The following is a 7,403-nucleotide window of genomic DNA, read 5'->3' as shown; positions in this document are numbered from 1 at the left end:
ATCCCAGGAGGCAGCAGGAGGGGACAGGGGGATGCGAGAGGTGATGGAGAGAGGCAGCTGGTATTGTTCAAAGGTCACCAGTGAGCACCCAAGGCTCGGTTCTGCTGAAGACTTCTGGGAAACAGGGTAGAGGCAGCTGGAAGCTGGCCCACCTGGGCAGAGGGGAAGCTGGGGCATTAGCCACCACCTCGTCACCTCTTGTCAGCCATCAGTCGAGGGCTGCCTCAGAGCGCCGGGTCCCCTCCCCTTGGGCCTTGCCCTGTGCACCAGCCAAGCCCACTCCCATGGCCAGACAACGGCCCGTCAGTCCCAGATACTTACAACCTGCAGCCTTCATGGATGGGAGGTAGATGCAGAAAGGACATGGTGGGTGCCTGCTACTGACCCTCCCTCCCTTTCCCAGGTGAAGCTGGCTTCCTGGTCCAGGGAGAAGCCGGGAAACTGGTACAGCACTTTCCGTCGAGGGAAGAAGGTGAGTTGCCGAAGGCTGAGGGGGCAGATGGTATGAAAAGTGCGGGAACCAGCGTGCGGTGTTGGGAGAGGGGCTTCGAGGGGGAACAGGACAGACGTGCCTCTGCCTTGTTGGTGCGCTGTAGGCTGGGGAGGGAGGGGGTGGGGCAGCATCAGATGTGTGGTGGGGGAAGCATGGGGCTTGGTGGAAACCAGAGTCAGTGCTGGAAGGACCTGAGGCTCCCTGGGCGAACTCACAGCTCAGCTGAGACCGAAAGAGTGAACTGGGTTAGCAAGTTCTGGGGGACAGGGAAAAGTGTTGCAGGCACGGGAACAGCATGTGCAAAGGCCCAGAGTCAAGAGAGGGTCTGGTGAATTTAAAGAAGGAAAAGCCACGTGTTCTGCTTTAGGGAGTGCAAGGGGGAATGTGGTTAGAGAAGAGGCTGGGAGGTAGGTGGAGGCGAGGCCCATCTCCCCAGAAAGACCCGGGGTCCGTAGGGAGCCATGGGGCATGTTTAAAAGAGGGAGGGGCCCAGATCACATCTCTGTGTTAGAAAAATGCCTCTGGGGCTGCTGGGGCTGGTTGTTGAGACTGGAGGCTGGGAGACCAGGAAGAGACAGATGTGCTGATCCAGGAGAGTGAGGAGAGGATCCAGGCTGGGGCTGGTGCTACGGGGACAGAGAGGAGGGCATGATTTGGAACAACATCAAAGAGGGAAGCTAATAGGACCTAGTCCTTGATGAGCTGCAGCGGCGGGAGGAGACAGGCCTGCCCAGGTTCCTGATTGGGGAATAGGATGTCTGATGAGATGCTGAGGCATGTAAGGGAGAAGATCAGGTTTAAGGGGCGAGGGATCTTGGGTTCAGTTTGGGACTCCTTTATGTAATGTATATTTATATGCTAAGCACTGGGAACATAGCAGCAAATTAAACACAGTTCTTGACTTCATGAAGTTGATATTCTCCTGGGAATATAACCAAGGAAACAGACGGTCCAAGGAAACAAATAAAGCTGTGGTATAATGTAAGTCGGTATCTTGGTTTGGATTCCTCTCAGATCTAGGAGGCGATTCCAGAAAATATCAGTCGGGGGATGTGGAAATAAGACAGGAGAGAGAAGGAAGTCGAAGGCTGCATTATGGAGCTCGTTGTCTCAAACCAGTGATATGTGCATAATATACTTTATTTAACCCAACATATCCAGAATATTGGCAGAGCAATATGAAGATCATAGAGGCATTTTACATTTTTTTAAATAGAAGTTTTACCTTCACAGGACATTGTACTCTGGAAGCTAAATTTCATTGGAAATGCTCCATCTATACTGACATTTCATAAAACCTGCAGCTGGGAAAGTAGACCCCCCTACTCAGTTTGTTCCAAGCCTAAGCTTTCAGATACCTGGGTGGAGGCTAAGTTAAGAGTTACGAATTTAAGTGAAGAATTTGAATTAAATAATTAAATTAAAAATTAAACAAATACAGTTAAAAAAATAGTTTCTCAGTCTCAGTCACATTTTTCTTTTTGGTTAATCCTCTCAACTGAAGATATTTCTTCCATTGCTTTTCAGAGACAGTGGGAGGGAGAGAGGGAGGGGGAGAAAAAGAGAGAGAGAAACATTGATGTGAGAGAGACACATGGACTGGTTGCCTTCTGCACAGGCCTCCACCACCTGCTCCTTGACTGGGGGGCGGGGAGCGAACCTGCAACCCCGGTACATGCCCGTGACCAGGAATCCAACCTGAGACCCTTCAGTGCTTGGGCCCATGCTCTAACCACTGAGCCACGGCCAGGGCTCACCAGCCACATTTTCAGTGCTCAGTAGCCGCCATGCCCAGGCGGTGAGTGGCCGGATGGCTGGGCGAAGGGGGCGCCCTCACCTGCTGCCCTGTCCCACCCCAGTTCTCCTATGTGGACGCCGACGGGTCCCCGGTGAACGTGGTGCAGTTGACCTTCCTGAAGCTGCTGAGCGCCCGCGCCCGCCAGAGCTTTGCCTACTCCTGCCAGAACGTGGCTGCCTGGCTGGATGAAGCCGCCGGCGACCACGGCCGCTCCCTTCGCTTCCTGGGGACCAACGGACAGGAGCTGTCCTTCAACCAGACGGCAGCAGCCACCGTCACTGTCCCTTATGACGGCTGCCGGGTAAGGGAGAGGGGCAGGGGCTGGCCGGGCGGGGAGGGGCGGCCTCACTGCCCCCCCCCCCCACCCCACAGACTTCCCGTGTGAGACTTCCCCCGCCAGCTCCGGGAGGGACAGGCCAAAACCCTCCTGGAGTTCAGCTCTTCCCGAGCGGGCTTTCTGCCCCTGTGGGACGTGGCGGCCACCGATTTCGGCCAGACCAACCAGAAGTTTGGGTTTGAACTGGGGCCCGTCTGCTTCAGCGGCTGAGCGTCTTGGGGGTGGGCGGGGCCACGAGGGAGCCCCAGCTGGGGCACACTTGGTGCTGAGGCTTTGAAGCCACCATATTTATCGTCTCCTGTGCCTGTGGACTCAGAGGGAAGTCTGCTCGTCATGGCCAGACAATGTCCCTTCTCCACTCCCCGGGGCTGCGGGCTGGACTCCCCTGGCCCAGGAGTCCAGCCTCCCCGCCCCCTCCTTTGCTGGAGTGATGCAGTCTTTCTCCCCTCCCTGCCCATTCCACCTGCAACTCCCACTCCGGATCCCCCACGCAACGAACTTCTAATTCAGAGCTGAGTGCCCCCACGCCTGTCTCCCTTCTCAGGCAGTGCCCCAACACCCTTTGGTGCTACCCTTTCCCCTAGTTAAGCACTGGACGTCTCCTGATCCCAGGCTGGGCCCCTTCCCTCATTCCTCTTCTCAGGTGGGTTCAGAGAGAAGGAACTGAAGTCCGACCACAGAGGGAAGTGAGACTTGCCTGGACTGAGCTGTGTATTCCTTTGGCTGCCTCAGCCCAGCTCTGAATACAGGCCCCCTCATATCTCACCAAGCCAGAGGGCTGGGGGACCAAGGTGCGGGGTCAATCAGGATCCTAATGGTGCTGCCCTATTTATACCGGGATCTGTATTAAAAGGGAAAATCCCCTCTGTTATATATTTAATCTGCTTCCTCCTCACAGAAGGCTGGGATATGATGAGAGAGATTCTAGCATGACCCCCTCCCCCACCTCCCCAGGGCATCATTGGCTTCTCAAGTCTGAGAATAAACCACTGAACTGTGTCCCTGTCTGTGTCCTTCCTCTGGTGCTGCCCGCATCTTCCTTAGGGTCTGTCTGTGGTGTCACCTGAGGTATTGCCATCACCTGTCTTAATCGTGTTGTTTAGTGGAGGTGGTTTGAGGGGGTGGGGGAACCCAATTCTAATGGGATTCACTGGAGGTGGTGGGCCTGTTTATTAACTCAGGAAAAGTTGAAAATAGCTAGATCTCTAAGAGAGTAGATCTTAACTTTTCTCACCACAAAAAAAATAAAGAATAATTATGTGATGTAATACAGGTGTTAGTGAATCATTTTGCAATATAATATGCGGATCAACACATTGTCCCCTTAGACTTACATCTTATATGTTATATATGTCAATTATATCTCAGTAAAGCTGGGAAAAATGTGAACCCATTAGGAAGGCATCAAACTTGAAAAAAGAACCCTGACCGGTTTGGCTCATTGTATAGAGCGTCGGCCTGCGGACTCAAGGGTCCCAGGTTCGATTCCAGTCAAGGGCATGTACCATGGTTGCGGGCACATCCTTAGTGGGGAGTGTGCAGGAGGCAGCTGATCGATGTTTCTCTCTCATCGATGTTTCTAACTCTCTATCCCTCTCCCTTCCTCTCTGTAAAAAGTCAATAAAATATATTTTTTAAAAAAAGAAAAAAGAAAGAAAAGAAGAGAGGGAGGGAGGGAAGGAGAGAAGGAAGGAAGGAATGGAGGGAGGAGAGAAGGAAGGAAGGAAAGAAAGAAAGAAAGGAAGAAAGAAAGAAAGAAAGATCTCCATGTTAATCTTGATTAGTCCTGGAGACACTGGCTGAGCTGAGGGGATACATGGAGAGATGACATGGGATGTGGTTTTGATTTGAAATGAAAGGACTAGATGTCAAAGGTCTGGGTAGCAAGTCAGGATGAGTTGGAGGTGAAGAGAAATGAGTTAGGAGTTGAGCTTTGAAGTGAGTTTGGGGCTGGAATTTAGGGGTTGAAAATGGGTTGAGGATGAGTTGAATTGGAGGTTGGTTTGGAGTGAGTTGAATGAGTCTGGGGTTGTGAATTAATGATATCTGTTGAGGTGGAGGATGGACAATGAGTGGATTGAGCTCAGGGTTTGGAGTTGGATGTTGGATTAAATTGAATTAGGGTTGCTTTGAGATGTAGGATGAACCGAGTAGAGGTAAGTAGCAGTTGCTATGGGTAGGGGGTGGGAATTGTCAGTTTGGTAAGTCAAGCTGGGATCAGTTAAGATGAGAGTTGAGTCTGAGGTGGCTTGAATTGGGGATTAGATGTTGGGTTGAGTTTTTTATTTATTGAGATGTAATTCAATACCATATAATTCACTCATTTGAAGTATACAATTAATGGTTTTTAGTACATTCATAGACGGGTGAAACCATCACCACAATCGATTTTAGAACATTTTCATCACCTCAGAAAGAAATCCTATATCCATTAGCAGCCACTCTCATTTCCTCCAAACCTCTCAGCAGTAGGCAACCACTAATCTTTCTGTCTCTACGGATTTGCCTATTTTGGACACGTCATGTAAATGGCATCTTACACTATGTGGCCCTTTGTGTCTGGCTTCCTTCATTTAGCATAATTGTTTTAAGGCTCATGCTGTAGTATGCATCAATACTTCATTCCTCTTATTGTTGAACTAGAGGCCCGGTGCATGAATTTGTGCATCGGTGGGGTACCTCGGCCTGGCCAGCGGTTGGGGCCAATTGGGGCTGGCCAACTGGGGGGGAGGGACCACGGGAGGTTGGCCGGCCACGGGAGGTTGGCTGTGGGAGTGCACTGACCACCAGGGGCAGCTCCTGTGTTGAGCAGTTGACCGGTCATTCATTCACTTAGGCTTTTATACATATAGACAGTATTTCATTTTGTCTACCCATTCACCAGTTAATGGAGATTGTTGAGTTGAGTTAGGAGTGATGGAGAGCGTGTGTGTTGAATTGGGTCAGGTGAGGTTGAGTGGGTAGAGGTTGTAGGTTGGGGGGAGTGCTTTCCCCAAACCCGGAGCTTACCCTACTTCTCCTGCCACCGGACCCACTAAGGTCACCTGAGTAATTGTCTTGGATTCCCTTATGCAATAAATGTCATGAAGAATCTTACTGCCTTGAAGAGTGTTGATGTCCCGAGGTTGATTTATGAGTTCACTCATCACACACTTACTCATTTGTTTCATTCTATTGAGTGTTTACTCAGTGCCAGGCACTGTTCCAGATGCTGGGGACAGAAGAGCGATGTGGTTGCTGCCCTCAGAATATTACTTCTGAAGGAGATGATAATTCTATATAAACTAGTAGCCTGGTGCACGAAATTTGTGCACATTAAAAGGGAATTAATTAGTGGAAATATTTTTAATATTTCTATTTGCCCTTTCTCTATAATAGAAGTGTAAGAGATGAAAGGAAATTAGTAAAATGTATATGAAAATAATATATAAATTTACTAATAAATAAACTAACAGAAGGATATAACAACAGAGGCATGATACAAAAACGACAAAAACATGATATGAAAAAACAAAAACATGATATAAAAACAACAGTGATGCAAACAATGACTGATAAAGTTATTAAACTTATTCTAATATCTCCCTGTACACCACATTAGGAGTGAAAACACTTTCAGAGTGCTTGACTAATTTCCCTTGTGCTGAAGTATTTAGAACTTTAACTGTAACGTCACATGCTCTTTGATCTTGAGAGAAAACAACCTATAACTGACCATGTACGAAAACGGGTTCAGGTAGGAATATGCCTACTCTGTCTAGATTTTGTCCTTGTGATTTATTAATAGTCATCACAAATGCTGGCATCACGGGAAACTGTCATTGAATCAATTTAAATTGGAGGCCAGTGTCAGATGGGGACAAATCAATTCTTGGAATCAGAACAACCTCTCCCTCTGCAGATCCTGGTAATACTTCAGCTTCGATAATGTTAGGTCATAATCTTTTGATAATAAATCTGGTACCATTACAAAGACCCCATTTACTATTAAGATTTCTCAATAGCATGATGATTGCACCCACTTTCAATTTTAATTTATGACATGGCATTCCCAAAGGAGTAATACTATTAAGAAATTTGATGGGAAAATTTTCCTTTTCAGCACCATCTGTGGAATTAATGGAATCATCACTCAAATATGTGTGAAAATCTCCATCGAGTATATCCAAAATTTCTTCATTTAATTTTTGAACGTGCTCATTTTTTGGACAAAGAATTGCACGTTTAGATATATTTTTAATATTGTCTATAGATATAGTATTTCCAAAGGTAGCTTCAATAATAGATCCATTACAAATCATTTCACAGGGGATTTCAATAATATCCATTCCTAAATGAAAACTGCTATCAAGTTTGCCATCTCCAAGTTTTACTAACCATTCACTATAAGCAGAATCCTCTGATCTCATATTTGTTTTAAGAGACAACTTTCTGAAACATCCCCAAACATTACAGTACTTTAAACTCAGTCTGTACTATGGCTGATCCCATAGCATGCGGTACAATACTGAGACATTGTCGAAAATCCCCTCCGAGAAGGAGAACTTTCCCACCAAATACAACATTCAAATTCATAATTTCTCTTAGTAATCTGTCTATGGCGTTTATATCATGACCGTGCAAAGGTAGCATAATCACTTGTTCTCTAAATAAGGACTTGTATGAATGGCTTCACGAGGGTTTTACTGTCTCTTACTTCCAATCAGTGAAATTGATCTTCCCGTGAAGAAGCGGGAATACTAAATAAGACGAGAAGCCCTATGGAGCTTTAATTA

General features: G+C 47.5%; 1 long non-coding RNA gene across 1 annotated transcript; it reads left to right on the top strand.

The window, feature by feature from the left end:
* The first annotated feature begins 403 nt into the window (after positions 1-403).
* LOC106696053 lies at positions 404-3,896 on the top strand. Its single transcript, XR_002827890.1, has 3 exons — positions 404-472; positions 2,353-2,592; positions 2,692-3,896. It is a non-coding gene; the product is annotated as an uncharacterized LOC106696053 (long non-coding RNA).
* Positions 3,897-7,403: the final 3,507 nt, after the last annotated feature.

The sequence above is a fragment of the Myotis lucifugus genome, unplaced genomic scaffold (assembly GCF_000147115.1).
Source record: "Myotis lucifugus unplaced genomic scaffold, Myoluc2.0 scaffold_7767, whole genome shotgun sequence".
Classification (NCBI taxonomy): Eukaryota; Metazoa; Chordata; class Mammalia; order Chiroptera; family Vespertilionidae; genus Myotis; species Myotis lucifugus.
This window is presented reverse-complemented; position numbering and strand designations above follow the sequence as displayed.